Genomic DNA, 17,098 nt, shown 5'->3' on the forward strand with positions numbered 1-17,098 from the left:
TATCTTATGAGAAAATATCTTGAATGAAAGGAAATATTTTCACTGCGAAACAAGGAGGGTTTCATATTTTTAGAAGAAAGAGTTTGTCTTAATGAAGAAAAATATTATCTTCTTAAAACTCATAAAACATATCTATTAGTTGTTTGGCTTTAGCTAAATATGATAATAAGTGAAGAAAGTGAATCCAGTTAAAATAGTCAACTTGAGCTTTATTAAATCCCAAAATAAATATAAAGTTAGTATCCATTTGTCCCTTTTAGATATCTTTAGATATGTTTGTTCTGCCATTCAAAAAATTCAATGAAGTGTCTGAAACCTTCTTACTTGGCATTTTATTATTGATGTTTTAAAAATTTTTTTCTATCCCAGTGAGTTGAAGAGCAAGCTATCTAAATTATCTTTTGCATCATAAATCTGCAATTAGTGTGTTACAGGCAGAAAGGATTATAGATTATAAACAATGTTATATGACCACCAAAAATGTCTCAGAACTACTGCATTTAAAAGAATGTTACTATTCTAGATTCTCAAGAATTCTTAGATTATGTACATCAGCAAAATGAATCCATGTTTATATTACATTATGTGCTATGTTATGCTGTAATTGCTTGTATTCATAAACATCTGAAAATGTGTTTTGACAAATTAAGAATTACTTTATATTATAAGAATTTCTTTTTTTAAGTTTATTTATTTATTTATTTTGGGGGCAGAGCAGAGAAAGAGGGAGAGAATCCCAAGCATGCTTCCTACTGTCAGTGCTGAGCCCAACATGGGGTTCAATCTCATGAACCGTGAGATCATGACTTAAACTGAATCCAAGAGTTGGACTTAACAGATTGAGCTACCCGAGGACCCTTATTACAAGACTTTCTTAATGACATAAGAAAAAGCATAGTTTTAGTTACTTAAATGATATCCCCTTTACTAGTTCATAGTCCTGGTATATATATGATTCTGTGATACTTCTATCAGCAGGACATTCATTCATAAAACTATTTTAAAGATGAATGTTTCTGGAAGGGTTAAGATTTTTCCAAATTTAGTTGTCAAAGACCCTCATGGAGTTAATTCAGAGGTAACTGTGTAAAAATTTTAACTTCATCCTTTGGGACAGCAATGAGTGAGAGTCTTCCCATGGGAGTAAATTTAAATAAGTACATATTGGAAGAGATTAACCAATTCAACCAAATAGAATGCATTGCATATTAAATTTCACTTCCAGTAAATAATTCACTCACTGTTCACTAAATAGGTGGCCTTCTTTAGTTGTTTTGTTAATTTTCTTCCATAGAACTTATTAAATAACCTCCCCTAGGTAAGTCTGAATAAACTATTTTTAAATAGCTTATTTTTTTTTAATTTGAACAAGAAGCAAATGAATATAACAACTCAAGAGGTATAAAAGAACATATATTAAGAAGGAAATCTCTTTCATCTATTGTACTCTTTTTATCCAATTTCCTCCACTGGGGGAAATCTGTGCTATCATTTATGTATATTTTCAAAGATATATACTTTGCATATACTTTATTTTGGGGTTTTTGTTGTCTAATTTTGTCTTAAAACAACAGTGGACTACAAATGCCACTACTCTGCACTTTAAATGATTTTTGGAAATCACTTATAACGGTTCATATAGAAAGGCTTTATTTAAAAAAATTGAATATTGAATAATCGACTATCATGTCATTGTACAGATGTCATACCTGATCTAATAGGTGAATTTGGCCTATTGACTAGTATGTTTTTAATTCTGTCATCTACTTTTAGTTATTTTTTAATTTTTATGGAGGCATAATTTAAGTACAGCAAAAATTCTTCGTGAATTTTGACAGATGTATATTATTTTTTATATTTCCATATCTGCCACAATATATTCTGTATTTTCTTGCATGTGTGTGTGTGTGCCTGTGTGTGTTATATTTAATGACTAGGAAGGTTAGACTTTGTATAATGGTTAATGCTCTTCCAGTTACTGTTGCTTCATGTGAATTACTACAGTCTTAGTGGCATCAACATTTTTATCATTCTCACAGATTCTGTGGGTCAAGAATTTGGATAGGACAGGACAGGGATGGCATCTTTTTGCATATAATGTCCCACCTGGAAACACTCAATGGTGGGACTGATTTGCCAACTGGGGGCTGGAAGCATCTTGAAGTATCTACACACATCTGGTGATTGATGTTGGCTGTTTGCTGAGACCCTATCCGGAGCTGTGGACCCGATTACACGTGACCTCTCTGTATAGCCTACATCCCTCATAGCACAGGGGGCTGTGTTTCACCCACATTTTCCTTAGACTGAGTTAAACAGTTAAAAGGAATCATTGCTCACCAGCAGTCCTTTTGCAGTAGTTTCCTAATTCATTGTTTAGCATTTTAGTTAGCCCTCTACGAGCTTTCTCAAGAAGCACTCAGCTGAGTTTAATCCCACTGGTCTCTCAATTCTACTTCCAAACCAAATGTTAGCTGGGTATTTGCAATTCCCTTATAGTGCTCTTTTATCTTGAGCCCTTGCTAGTCATTGTCTGGCTGTTGTAAGTTTTGGATATTTCTGTGGGGAAGTCAGAGACCAGGCTTGTAAGATCATTGTTTAAATACCTGAAGGATTCTTTCTTCATCCCTTTTTTTCTTTTATGGGTGTTAATAATTCTGTGTATACTCCCCCCTAGAATATGGTTTCCCACTTCAAACTATAGATTTAAGTATTTATTGGTTCTAGAAAGATTTCTCAAATTGTATTTTATTCCATTAGGTTGGATTTTTATTTTACAAAAACAAAAGGTTTGCATTTTGGTTCCTCTATCAGTTTCTGTATCTATTGATTTTTTTCCTAACCTTCTTTGATTTGCATTTTTATTTTGTTGACGTCCCTTAATCTTGACCTCACTGCCTCTTATTACTTCTTAGCAATGTCTGTCTCCTTTATACAGCTACCAATGTGGACTTCGTTTCTAAATGAATTTATTTTTCTTTTCTTTTTTTTTTTTTAATTTATTTATTTTAAGAGAGAGAGAGAGAGAGAGAGAGAGAGAGAGAGAGAGAAACACACCAGCAGGGAGGGGAAGACAGAGAGAGGGAGAGAGAACATCCCAAGCAGGCTCCGAACTGTCAGCGCTGAACCTGAGCTGGGGCTCAATGTCTCTAACTGTGAGATCAAACCTTGAGCCAAAATCAAGAGTTGGTCACATGACCGATGGAGCCACCCAGGTGCCCTCAATTTATTTTTCAATTGTACTAGTTTTAAATTTCCTTCTACCATCTTGTTTTATAGTCCCCAAATTTTTGAATTTCTGCTTTATGGAGGTGCCGTTTTCACCTTGATTTCTGTGTAAAAGCCTATTTATTTCCCATGAGAGGATTTTTTTCCTGGGGGCTTTCTTGGTCTGCTAGTCTTTCTTTTCTTCCCATTTTATCTTACCAAGAATTATCTTTTTATTGACTCTGCACTGTTTCTTTTTACTTATTTATTTATTTTTTGAACAAGGTGATTGCTACCTGGAGCAGCTGTCTAAGGGAAGTTCCTGTTGGAGTAGGCCTGGGCCAATTTCCATATTTTAGGGACTTTCTTTCTTATGACATAAAGCTTCATGGGTGATGGATTGATTTGTTGGGTCTTTGCTTTTTCTCATCTAATAGATTTCTAAACACAAAGAACTCCTTAACAAGCAACATTTTCTTCATTCTGTACCATCAAAAGACTGTTTCCTGGAAATATGGATGTATCTGTGATTGTCTATGCAATTCAGCCTCCCCTGTTCTCTTTGATGACAAATTAGACCCAGCAAAGTTCCCAACACAAATCTACACATATTGTTTTCATTTTTTCAAAAAGATGGACCCTTTACTTGGCAAACTATGTGTAGTTTCCTTGTCTGAGATCAGAAAAGGAGTACTCTCTTGGTTCCTCCCTGCCTCTCTAATTACAATAGTCCTTCCTTGGGTATTGTCATTCAGGTATACAGATATCTTTCCACATTATATGTGGTAAAGTTTGTCCTTTAATTTTGTGTTTTTATTTTTTGATTATTTATTAAAAAAAGAGGGCAGCATCATTTTGTCACCTTTTTATAATTTTTTTTTTGTTACAAACCTGGTCATTTTATGCCTCTACTTCCTAACATTTTTTTTTTCTGCATCAAGAGCCAAATGATTATGATTTTTGCTACAAACTAGTCATTTTATGACTCCACCTCTTAACATCACTTCAAATGTCAAGTCTTTCCCGACTCTTTATCCTGAACTTTTCACCACTGACAGACTTAATCACCACATCTTCAAACACCTTGTAAGTCCTTAAATTTTATGACTATCACAGTATGTATACATAGTTTTACATGGCTATCTTCCTTATAAATTCCCTGCAAATGAAGACAATAACTCATCATTTCATCCTCTAATAAAGGAATTAAGCCTAATGTATAATACACACCTAATAAATATTTCTTGAATTGTTGAAATATGACATCTAATTACCTAGTTTATACATGAAAACACTAATTATATTTGTTCTCCTTTGGAAATATCCTATATTTAATTATATTACATTGATGGTGATGTTTTGATTAATGATTTTTATTTTTGTCTCCATTTTCAGTGAGGAATCATTACAAATAATTCAGTTATAAAAAAAAAAAAAAGGCCAGGTCTCGAACTGCATAACCATCAGCTATTTTTGTTTCCCTCACTGTACAGTTAGTTGATCCAGTCTTGTCATGAAGTTTTCTTATAAGTGTTGTGTTATTCAATACATATCAAATGTTTAATAGGAATTTAATTCTATTTCCATTTCCTTCTGAAGAATACAAAAGATGCTTTCAATGTAGACCCTGTTCTCAAAAAAGCAAAGTATGGTGAGAAATGAGGCTTGTACTCCCTTAAAAATTTTTTCAAATGTAAAAAAATAATGCAACTAAGACAAAATTACAAATTGTCTATCATCCAAACATCTTTATATAATCACAGCTAATGTTTTATAATGTTTTCTCCCATATATTTTTCTCTCTGTAATAACGTAGGAAAGAATAGCAGAGTAAATTATAAAAAGGCTTTGGAGTTAATAGAAATGTTTGCCTGAGTAACTTATCTACTTAAACCTCATTATTCACATCTTCAAAGATGGGTGGAAAATATGACTACTGTATAAAGCAATTAGCATGATATCTCAGTCATAAAAGCACTAACATACCCGTTTGGGGGCCCCAGGGTGACCCAATTGGTTGAGTGTCCAACTTCAGCTCAGGTTTTGATCTCCCAGTCCATGAGTTCCAGCCCCGCATGGAGGTTGATGCTGTCAGCACAGACCCCCCTCTTTGGATCCTCTGTTCCCCTATTTGCCCCTCCCCATTTGTACTCTCTCAAAAACAAACATTTAAAACATAAAATAAAATAAAATAATAATAAAATAATATACTTGTGTGTATCCTTGGGGTAGACTTAGTCCAAAATTTATAAGTACTACAATTAATTTAATCATTTTCCTTGATAGACATTTTATATTTTTCCAGTGTTGGTTTCCTTGGCTTTTTGTTTTGATTAACAATTAAAGTTATAATTACAAGTAATGCTGGTGTGACCATCCTTGACTATCTTTATATTGCTGTCTTTATATCCCTGCAAACAGTTTTACAACAAAATTCCAGAAGATGAATGATTGGATTTTTTTTCCTTCCCACCCCTTTATAACTGCTGAACTTTTGCTCATTCACACAGCCTTTTAGCAAATACTCCAAGGGAAAGTAGTTCTAAATATAGGCCTTCCCAGTTTATGCTTCCCTTTTCTTCAATCTTATTCCCATGAGTCCCTGTTTTCTAGGTAGTTTTCCAATGCCTACAAACACATTTTTTTTTAATACCTTTCCCAGTTCTTAGCTGCAGATTTGATTTGCAACAAGTGTGTTCACCATTACCACCAAGAAAACAAATTATTTCTTGACAGGGTAAACAATTCTAGTCTGATTATTATTTTAACACACTACTATAGAAAGTTAATTCCATTATTTTTGGATGGCATTGTTATCATTTGGAAGTCTGCTAGTTATTGAATATTTACTTTTTTGTAGGTAAATGTATCTTGTCTCCTCCTGCTTTTAAAATATCTTTTCTTTTTAAATATCTAAATGGTGTGTCTAATTATGGAGTTTTCAAAAAAATAATTCCAATTTAATTTATTGTGCTTCTTATCAATTTTGTCATATTTCTATATTAGAAAATTATCATCCACTTGTTTCTCAAATTTACCTTCCCTCAATTTTCCCAAGTCTTTTATTCTAAAACTTTAATTAGACATATGTTCATTCTAGATACCAAATATCTTAAATTATCTTTCATATTTGTAACTTATTTTTCTCTTTTTGCTACATTAAAAAAAATCCTCAACTAGATATTTTGGTCCTTCAACTCATTCCTAATTTTGTTCTGTGTTGTTAAACTCATTAATTTTGCATTTTGTTCCAATAAACATGTTTAATTTTAAAAAATTTATTAGATTGATTTTAAGATCTCCCCATTATTAATGAAAAGCTCTTATAGCATGCTCATGCTTATGAATTCATCTTGTATTTCCTTTTTTTCCCAAACGTAGTTATCCTATATGCAGTGAGAGAATACTTCAGATAATCTAGTCCACCATGATCCCAAAAGCACTTGATAAATGATAAAATTGCACTCTGAGTCAAATACCTTTATCTTAGTCCATTTAGATGCTCTAACAAAATATCCTGTACTGGGTGGCTTGTAAACAACAAAACTTTATTTCTCATATCTCTAGAGGCCGGGAATCTGTGATTGGGTGCCAACATGGTTATGTGAAAGACCTCTGTTAGGCTGCAGAATTCTCCTTGTATCCTCACATGGCAAAAAGGGCAAGATGTTCAGCCTTCTTATATAAGGGTATTAATCTTATTCATGAGAGTTCTGCCCTTATGATCTAATCACCACCCAAAGACCCTACCATCACATTGGGCATTATGATTTCAATATATGGATTTGAGATGGGACACAAACACTCAGACCCTAGCACCATATCTGTACAAAATTCCAATCCTATATTCAGAAATAACTGTGTTATTTTATCTATATTCACTGGATGCTTTCCTGTTCTTCCAGTTTCCATATGGTTCCATCTGTTTGTTTTCTGACCTCACTTCATTTTCTATATGTCGAAACTAAGTAAAAAATAATTTTATTCATTCTCTCAGGATTGTACTCAAGATTTCAAACCTTCATAAATGTTCTCATATTGTTTGTACTAATTCTTCATCCCTAAATCAATCCAATCATTTATTTTCTTCTAATCTTATAAGAACTTTCCAACAAGCAAGGGAAATCAAAATATCTTTTGATTGTATATATTAGAAATGTTATGATACTTATTTATTTTTGTGCTTAGTTTGCCATCAATATTTTACTCATTTCCAGAGGGTTCCATTTCCACATTTTTGGTTAGAAAGTTACTTAAAATAACCTCTAGTACTTCTACCCTTAACTTTCTAAACAAATGGCTAATTACACTATATCAATTGTTTTCAATGAACATACGAAGATAAATTATGTTAGCTATTCTTTCCTCCCAAATTAATTTTTGTTTTTATCATGTTAAACTTTTTTTCCTGTTTAGAGCATAACATTAACCAAGGTAATTTCCTCTACCACACAGATTGGAAGCTTGATATACTTCTGAACAATATTAAGTATTTGGGTACAAAAATGAGTAAGGCAAGGTGGCCAAATTTCCTGAGAGAGTCATGTAAGTTAAACACAAACGTTTATGAGACTATGATAGCACTACAAAACAAAGCAAAACAAAACAAAACAAAAAAGTACTACAAAACATCTGGAAAGAAGCACCAAATTATATACACAGTGGGAAGAATAGTTTCACACCCAAGATTAGTTTTAAAAGGAGTCTTACAGGATCTGTATGCCTTCATTAGGGTGAAAAGGAGTATAAAAAGATATTCTAAAAATAGAAAAATATGCAAAATCAATATTATCTGAGACAAAATGGCATGATTAAAGAGATGAACACAGTTTGTATAGTTAGCCAATAAACTGTAAGGGGAAGTAGAAGTAAGAAAGAAACTTATCTCACTTTACCATACAAGCATACATTTTTATGTATTTTTATTTATGTTTTATTTTTATTTTTCAATATATGAAATTTATTGTCAAATTGGTTTCCATACAACACCCAGTGTTCATCCCAAAAGGTGCCCTCCTCAATACCCATCACCCACCCTCCCCTCCCTCCCACCTCCCATCAACCCTCAGTTTGTTCTCAGTTTTTAAGAGTCTCTTATGCTTTGGCTCTCTTCCACTCTAACCTCTTTATTTTCCCTTCCCCTCCCCCATGGGTTTCTGTTAAGTTTCTCAGGATCCACATAAGAGTGAAACCATATGGTATCTGTCTTTCTCTGTATGGCTTATTTCACCTAGCATCACACTCTCCAGTTCCATCCACGTTGCTACAAAGGGCCATATTTCATTCTTTCTCATTGCCAAGTAGTACTCCATTGTGTATATAAACCACAATTTATTTATCCATTCATCAGTTGATGGACATTTAGGCTTTTTCCATAATTTGGCTATTGTTGAGAGTGCTGCTATAAACATTGGGGTACAAGTGCCCCTATGCATCAGTACTCCTGTATCCCTTGGGTAAATTCCTAGCAGTGCTATTGCTGGGTCATAGGGTAGGTCTACTTTAAATTTTTTGAGGAACCTCCACACTGTTTTCCAGAGTGGCTGCACCAATTTGCATTCCCACCAACAGTGCAAGAGGGTTCCCGTTTCTCCACATCTTCTCCAGCATCTATAGTCTCCTGATTTGTTCATTTTGGCCACTCTGACTGGCATGAGGTGATATCTGAGTGTGGTTTTGATTTGTATTTCCCTGATGAGGAGTGACGTTGAGCATCTTTTCATGTGCCTGTTGGCCATCCAGATGTCTTCTTTAGAGAAGTGTCTATTCATGTTTTCTGCCCATTTCTTCACTGGGTTATTTGTTTTTCGGGTGTGGAGTTTGGTGAGCTCTTTATACATTTTGGATACTAGCCCTTTGTCCGATATGTCATTTGCAAATATCTTTTCCCATTCCGTTGGTTGCCTTTTAGTTTTGTTGGTTGTTTCCTTTGCTGTGCAGAAGCTTTTTATCTTCATAAGGTCCCAGTAGTTCATTTTTGCTTTTAATTCCCTTGCCTTTGGGGATGTGTCAAATAAGAAATTGCAACGGCTGAGGTCAGAGAGGTCTTTTCCTGCTTTCTCCTCTAGGGTTTTGATGGTTTCCTGTCTCACATTCAGGTCCTTTATCCATTTCAAGTTTATTTTTGTGAATGGTGTGAGAAAGTGGTCTAGTTTCATTCTTCTGCATGTTGCTGTCCAGTTCTGCCAGCACCATTTGCTAAAGAGACTGTCTTTTTTCCATTGGATGTTCTTTCCTGCTTTGTCAAAGATGAGTTGGCCATACGTTTGTGGGTCTAGTTCTGGGGTTTCTATTCTATTCCATTGGTCTATGTGTCTGTTTTTGTGCCAATACCATGCTGTCTTGATGATGACAGCTTTGTAGCAGAGGCTAAAGTCTGGGATTGTGATGCCTCCTGCTTTGGTCTTCTTCTTCAAAATTACTTTGGCTCTTCGGGGCCTTTTGTGGTTCCATATGAATTTTAGGATTGCTTGTTCTAGTTTCGAGAAGAATGCTGGTGCAATTTTGATTGGGATTGCATTGAATGTGTAGATAGCTTTGGGTAGTATTGACATTTTGACAATATCTATTCTTCCAATCCATGAGCATGGAATGTTTTTCCATTTCTTTATATCTTCTTTAATTTCCTTCATAAGCTTTCTATGGTTTTCAGCATACAGATCTTTTACATCTTTGGTTAGATTTATTCCTAGGTATTTTATGCTTCTTGGTGCAATTGTGAATGGGATCAGTTTCTTTATTTGTCTTTCTGTTGCTTCATTATTAGTGTATAAGAATCCAACTGATTTCTGTACATTGATTTTGTATCCTGCAACTTTGCTAAATTCATGTATCAGTTCTAGCAGACTTTTGGTGGAGTCTATCGGAATTTCCATGTATAATATCATGTCATCTGCAAAAAGTTAAAGCTTGACTTCATCTTTGCCAATTTGGATGCCTTTGATTTCCTTTTGTTGTCTGATTGCTGATGCTAGAACTTCCAACACTATGTTAAACAACAGCGATGAGAGTGGACATCCCTGTCATGTTCCTGATCTCAGGGAAAAAGCTCTCAGTATTTCCCCATTGAGGATGATGTTAGCTGTGGGCTTTTTATAAATGGCTTTTATGATCTTTAAGTATGTTCCTTCTATCTCGACTATCTCGAGGGTATTTATTAAGAAAGGATGATGAATTTTGTCAAATGCCTTTTCTGCATCGATTGACAGGATCATATGGTTCTTCTCTTTTCTTTTATTAATGTGATGTATCACATTGATTGATTTGCGAATGTTGAACCAGCCCTGCATCCCAGGAATGAATCCCACTTGATCATGGTGAATAATTCTTTTTATATGCTGTTGAATTCGATTTGCTAGTATCTTATTAAGAATTTTTGCATCCATATTCATCAGGGATATTGGCCTGTTATTCTCTTTTTTTACTGGGTCTCTGTTGGGTTTAGGAATCAAAGTAATACTGGCTTCATAGAATGAGTCTGGAAGTTTTCCTTCCCTTTCTATTGTTTGGAATAGCTTGAGAAGGATAGGTATTATTTCTGCTTTAAACGCCTGGTAGAACTCCCCTGGGAAGCCATCTTGTCCTGGACTCTTATTTGTTGGGAGATTTTTGATGACTGATTCAATTTCTTCACTGGATATTGGTCTGTTCAAGCTTTCTATTTTCTCCTGATCGAGTTTTGGAAGAGTGTGGGTGTTTAGGAATTTGTCCATTTATTCCAGATTGTCCAGTTTGTTGGCATATAATTTTTCATAGTATTCCCTGATAATTGTTTGTATCTCTGAGGAATTGGTTGTAATAATTCCATTTTCAATCATGATTTTATCTGTTTGGGTCATCTCCCTTTTCTTTTTGAGAAGCCTGGCTAGAGGTTTGTCAATTTTGTTTATTTTTTCAAAAAACCAACTCTTGGTTTCATTCATCTGCTCTACAGTTTTTTTAGATTCTATATTGTTTATTTCTGCTCTGATCTTTATTATTTCTCTTCTTCTGCTGGGTTTAGGCTGTCTTTGCTGTTCTGCTTCTATTTCCTTTAGGTGTGCTGTTAGATTTTGTATTTGGGATTTTTCTTGTTTCTTGAGATAGGCCTGGATTGCAATGTATTTTCCTCTCAGGACTGCCTTCGCTGCATCCCAAAGCGTTTGGATTGTTGTAATTTCATTTTCGTTTGTTTCCATATATTTTTTTAATTTCTTCTCTAATTGCCTGGTTGACCCACTCATTCCTTAGTAGGGTGTTCTTTAACCTCCATGCTTTTGGAGGTTTTCCAGACGTTTTCCTGTGGTTGATTTCAAGCTTCATAGCATTGTGGTCTGAAAGTATGCATGGTATAATTTCAATTCTTGTAAACTTATGACGGGCTGTTTTGTGACCCAGTATATGATCTATCTTGGAGAATGTTCCATGTGCACTCGAGAAGAAAGTATATTCTGTTGCTTTGGGATGCAGAGTTCTAAATATATCTGTCAAGTCCATCTGATCCAATGTATCATTCAGGGCCCTGTTTCTTTATTGATCATGTGTCTAGATGATCTATCCATTGTTGTAAGTGGAGTGTTAAAATCCCCTGCAATTACCACATTCTTATCAATAAGGTTGCTTATGTTTGTGAGTAATTGTTTTATATATCTGGGGGATCCGGTATTCGGTGCATAGACATTTATAATTGTTAGCTCTTCCTGATGGATAGACCCTGTGATTATTATATAATGCCCTTCTTCATCTCTTGTTACAGCTTTATTTAAAGTCTAGTTTGTCTGATATAAGTATAGCTACTTCAGCTTCCTTTTGACTTCCAGTGGCATGATAAATAGTTCTCCATCCCCTCACTCTCAATCTGAAGGTGTCCTCAGGTCTAAAATGAGTCTCTTGTAGACAGCAAATAGATGGATCTTGTTTTTTTATACATTCTGATACCCTATGTCTTTTGGTTGGTGCATTTAGTTCATTTACTTTCAGTGTTGTTATGGAAAGATATGGGTTTAGAGTCATTGTGATGTCCGTAGGTTTCATGCTTCTAGTGATGTCTCTGGTACTTTGTCTCATAGGATCCCCCTTAGGATATCCTGTAGGGCTGTTTCAGTGGTGACAAATTCCTTCACTTTTTGTTTGTTTGGGAAGACCTTTATCTCTCCTTCTATTCTAAATGACAGACTTGCTGGATAAAGGATTCTCGGCTGCATAGTTTTTCTGTTCATCACATGGGAGATCTCATGCCATTCCTTTCTGGCCTGCCAAGTTTCAGAAGAGAGATCGGTCATGAGTCTTATAGGTTTCCCTTTATATGTTACATCACGTTTAATCCTAGCTGCTTTCAGAATTTTCTCTTTATCCTTGTATTTTGCCAGTTTCACTATGATATGTCATGCAGAAGATCGATTCAAGTTTTGTCTGAAGGGAGTTCTCTGTGCCTCTTGGATTTCAATGCCTTTTTCCTTCCCCACATCAGGGAAGTTCTCAGCTATTATTCTTCAAGTACACCTTCAGCACCTTTCCCTCTCTCTTCCTCCTCTGGAATACCAATTATGCGTAGATTATTTCTCTTTAGCGCATCACTTAGTTCTCTAATTTTCCCCTCATACTCCTGGATTTTTTTATCTCTCCTTTTCTCAGCTTCTTCTTTTTCCATAATTTTATCTTCTAGTTCACCTATTCTCTCTCACCTATTCTCGTTATTTCCTGGACATTTTTCTGAGGGGAATTCTTCTGTTTCGTCATTTTGGATAGTCCCTGGAGTGGTGCGGGACTGCAGGGCACTTCCTCTGTGCTGTCTTGAATAACTTGGGTTGGTGGGCGGGGCCGCAGTCAGACCTGATGTCTGCCCCCCAGCCCACTGTTGGGGCCACAGTCAGACTGGTGTGTGCCTTCTCTTCCCCTCTCTTAGGGGTGGGATACACTGTGGGGTGGCGTGGCCCATTTGGGCTACTTGCACACTGCCAGGCTTGTGGTGCTGGGGATCTGGCGTATTAGCTGGGGTGGATCAGCAAGGTGCAGGGGGGTGGGAGGGGCAGGCTCACCTTGCTTTTCCTTCAGAGATCTGCTTCGGGAGGGGCCCTGCAGCACGATAAGGGAGTCAGAACTGCCAGAGGGATGGATCTGCAGAAGCACAGCTTTGGGTGTTTGCACAGTGCAAGCAAGTTCCCAGGCAGGAACTGGTTCCATTTGGGATTTTGGCTGGGGGATGGGCGAGGGAGATGGCGCTGGCGAGCGCCTTTGTTTTCTGCCAAGCTGCGCTCTGTCATCCGGGGCTCAACAACTCTCCCTTCTGTTGTCCTCCAGTCTTCCCGCTTTCTGAGCAAAGCTGTTAACTTATGACCTCCCAGATGCTAAGTCCTGCTTGCTGTCGGAACACACTCCCTCTGGCCCCTCTGCTTTTGCAAGCCAGACTTGGGGTCTCTGCTTTGCCGGCGGGCTGCCCCACCGCCCTGACTCCCTCCCACCATTCGTGTAGCCCACACCGCCTCTCCGCCCTTCCTACCCTCTTCCATGGGCCTCTTGTCTGTGCTTGGGTCTGGAGAATCTGTTCTGCTAGTCTTCTGGTGGTTTTCTGGGTTATTTAGGCAGGTGTAGGTGGAATCTAAGTGATCAGCTGGACGCGGTGAGCCCAGCGTCCTCCTACGCCGCCATCTTCTCTCAAAATAAGCATACATTTTTTAAACATGTTGATTTCCATATTAAAGCATGAATTCTCAAATCATGATAGCTCTTCAGTATTTTGTGGTTATTTATTCTAGTACTTGACTAATTGTAAATGTTCAATAAACATTTTATTGATGAAAATGAACTATTATCTCACTTAGATCTAAAGGATCTCACATAAAAGAGCACAATTAAATTTTGAGATTAATATTTTGTTTGTGTGTCACTCACTGTTAAAATATACCTTTCTTTTTAAAGACAGAGATTGTATTTTTACAGTAACTCCATCATTTATCACATCAAAAGGTGTAAGTTAAAGAAAGTCCTGAAAGGTTATACAAATAAATCTTGATGGAATTATTGAGAAAGAAAACCCAGTTTCCAAGGGTATATGTTTGTGTAAGTATATGAAACATGGTAGATAAGAAAGTGATAGAATACAGTAGATAAGAAAGATAAGAAAGTAGATAAGAGTAGATAAGAAAGAATTTCCAGGACAACTGAGGAAGCAAAAGACTAGAACACAGAGCAGAGGAGGAATGGAAGGTGCGAAGACTGTCAGTGAGATCAGGTGACTGAAAGAGGATGCAGCACATTGGCCTGACAATATATAAATAATATCAAATGTCCTACAAAAAAGTTTTTCTAAGTGGAATTTAAAAAAAACAACAACAAAACATGTTTCAGAAAGGTGCTAAAGGGAATGACATCCTGTAAGATTAAATGTTGAGAGTGATGAATAAGTAGAATGTCTGTGACAGCAAAAAGTGAAAAAAAAATTAAATATGTTGTGGGGAAATGAGTTTTCCCAACTGTAAGCTCTTTCTAAGTATTTCAATCCTCTCAGTGTTTTGAACTATGGTTAAAGTCATGTTCAATTTAGGTTCTAAATGGCAATTATTCCAAGTTCTTCTGTGAGAGACTCCAAGACCTAACTCATGGAGCAAGGGAGATTTATTAAGTGTTCAGTGAATATTATTGCCCCAACCATATTGCACATACATACAAGTCTATATTGCTTATTTTATCCAAGAAGAAATTTAATTTTAGCTAAGAAATGAAGTTTCAAAGTCACAGAGAATTCATATTATTTTTCAAGAAGAGTTCATTTTATTTCTCAAACCATCAATAAAATCAGGATTAGACTTTATGCCCTGCTTCTCTCAAATGTATGGTGACTGTTGACTTTTGCTATAGTAAAAACATTTTATTTGATAGTGCAATAAAATTAGATGTACTCAAAGACTTGAGCAAGCAATGAATGTTTTAAGTAGACAAAATACAATTTTTAAAACACTAGCATTAAGATTAGAAACGAGTTCTGCCCCAAAAAAGGAATATGTGTCAGCAAATCTATTTAAATAACACAATATTAGTAGCATCTGAACAGAAATATGTGTCATGTCTGAGCTGTAATATAACCTGTGTGGGAGAAGAGATTAAATGTGGAATTTTTAAATACCTTTCCTTTAAAAAAAGGAAAGAATAAAAGAAATCTGATATGCTTTCTTAAAATTAGAGCCATGTGGGTAGTCTAACATTTGCCTCCTGCTGCTGCTATCCATAGTTGTTAAAACTATCCTAATCAATCTGGCATTAATCTTACACTTAACTATAGGGATGAATAGATAGATGATAGATAGATAGATAGATAGATAGATAGATGACAGATAGATAGAAGATAAATACAATATTATCTATAGTGTGTGTGTGTGTATATATATATATATATATATATATATATATATTTATTTATTCTTGTTAAGTGATACTAAGTCCTGTTCTATGTCCTCGCCTGTGAAGAGATACTTGTGTAGAACAAAATCCAATCTCCACTCAGGTTCATTCTGATAACCTTTATGCGAGGCATTATTGGGGGATCATAATAGAGATCTCTATCCCAAGACCCTCTGTGAGTAATGGATAAAAAAATACAACTGTGTATCTATCTAAGGTCACCTTTTTATTCACTTTATATCTAATTCAAATGTTTATTGATCTACTCAATCTATATGTCAAAATAGATAATAGTATCTATCTAAAATGCTTATGCACCCAAATACTTTTCATTTGTGTAATTAATTATCATTTGACATCTCTGTTCTTTCTGGTGTGTAAGCATGGGGCTTACATGCACCCATGCTGGAGTTTCATAAACTTGATATCTGAGCAGTTTTATAAAACTGGGTCTATCAGTTAAGATGGCTTCACAGAATAGTGGAAACTGGATCTTGATTTTCTCTTTCAGGTCTGTACCATAAGGACAAAATATTTTGGCTACTTCATGTTAAAATATAAGCTTTTATTTACTTGCCTTCAACATGAAAATGTGTCTGCCTTTGGAAATAGATGAATAATGAACTTGTGCAGAGTTTTCAACATGGGTATTAAAAAAGAAAAACAACAACAACAAAAACAAACTCATGTCCCCTTTGCCTGTTGAAAGAGGCCCAAGATTTTAGGAAAGCCCAGCTATATATTTCCTCAGTTAAAAGAAAAAATTAAGAGTATGCCTGCTGGAACAACATTTTTATGCATATCGCTAAGTCTCTTTGATCATTGCTGTTTTTCTCAACACTGCCCCCCTTTTCTTACAACAAAGTTTGAAGAATGCAGTGATGTTTAAATAGGGATAATACCATCTTATTTAACTGCTTACTAAAGAGCTAGTTTAATCAAAATTATTTGACATTTAACAGCAATTTGAATAGTAGTGACAGTGAATATAAGCAGAAATTTCGTATTATTTTCTGAAGTAATTAGTATTTTTTATATAAAAGAGATGTTATACAAGGGAAAACACACGTTAGAACTATTATATTAATTTCCAAACATATAAATAAAACCCAACTAGCCACTTAACTGCTACTGTTCTTTTCTTTTGGCACAATTTAGCAATTACTGAATTCACCCTCTGCTTCTTTCTTTAAAGAGCATGTCTATAAAATTAATGAACCTTCTACTCCCTGTTGAACATACAGATTTCACGGAAGCAGGGAAAATAATCATCATTCCAATGAGTGTAGGCATTTGTATAGCTATACCTTTATTTATATCTACTCTGTATTCATATTAAATTTGCTCATTTTTGAAAGAATATAGTCATTTTTTAAATACATAGATTTGGTGAAAAAAAGTCCCTAACTTTCTGCCTTCTAATTACTTAATGAGACTATGAATATGGATAAGACACACCTACATATACACAGGCCCTTATGTGCTTTTAATTTCTACAATGGAAATAATATGCATG

The sequence above is a fragment of the Panthera onca genome, chromosome B4, assembly GCF_046562875.1.
Source record: "Panthera onca isolate mPanOnc1 chromosome B4, mPanOnc1 haplotype 2, whole genome shotgun sequence".
In the NCBI taxonomy this organism is placed as follows: Eukaryota; Metazoa; Chordata; class Mammalia; order Carnivora; family Felidae; genus Panthera; species Panthera onca.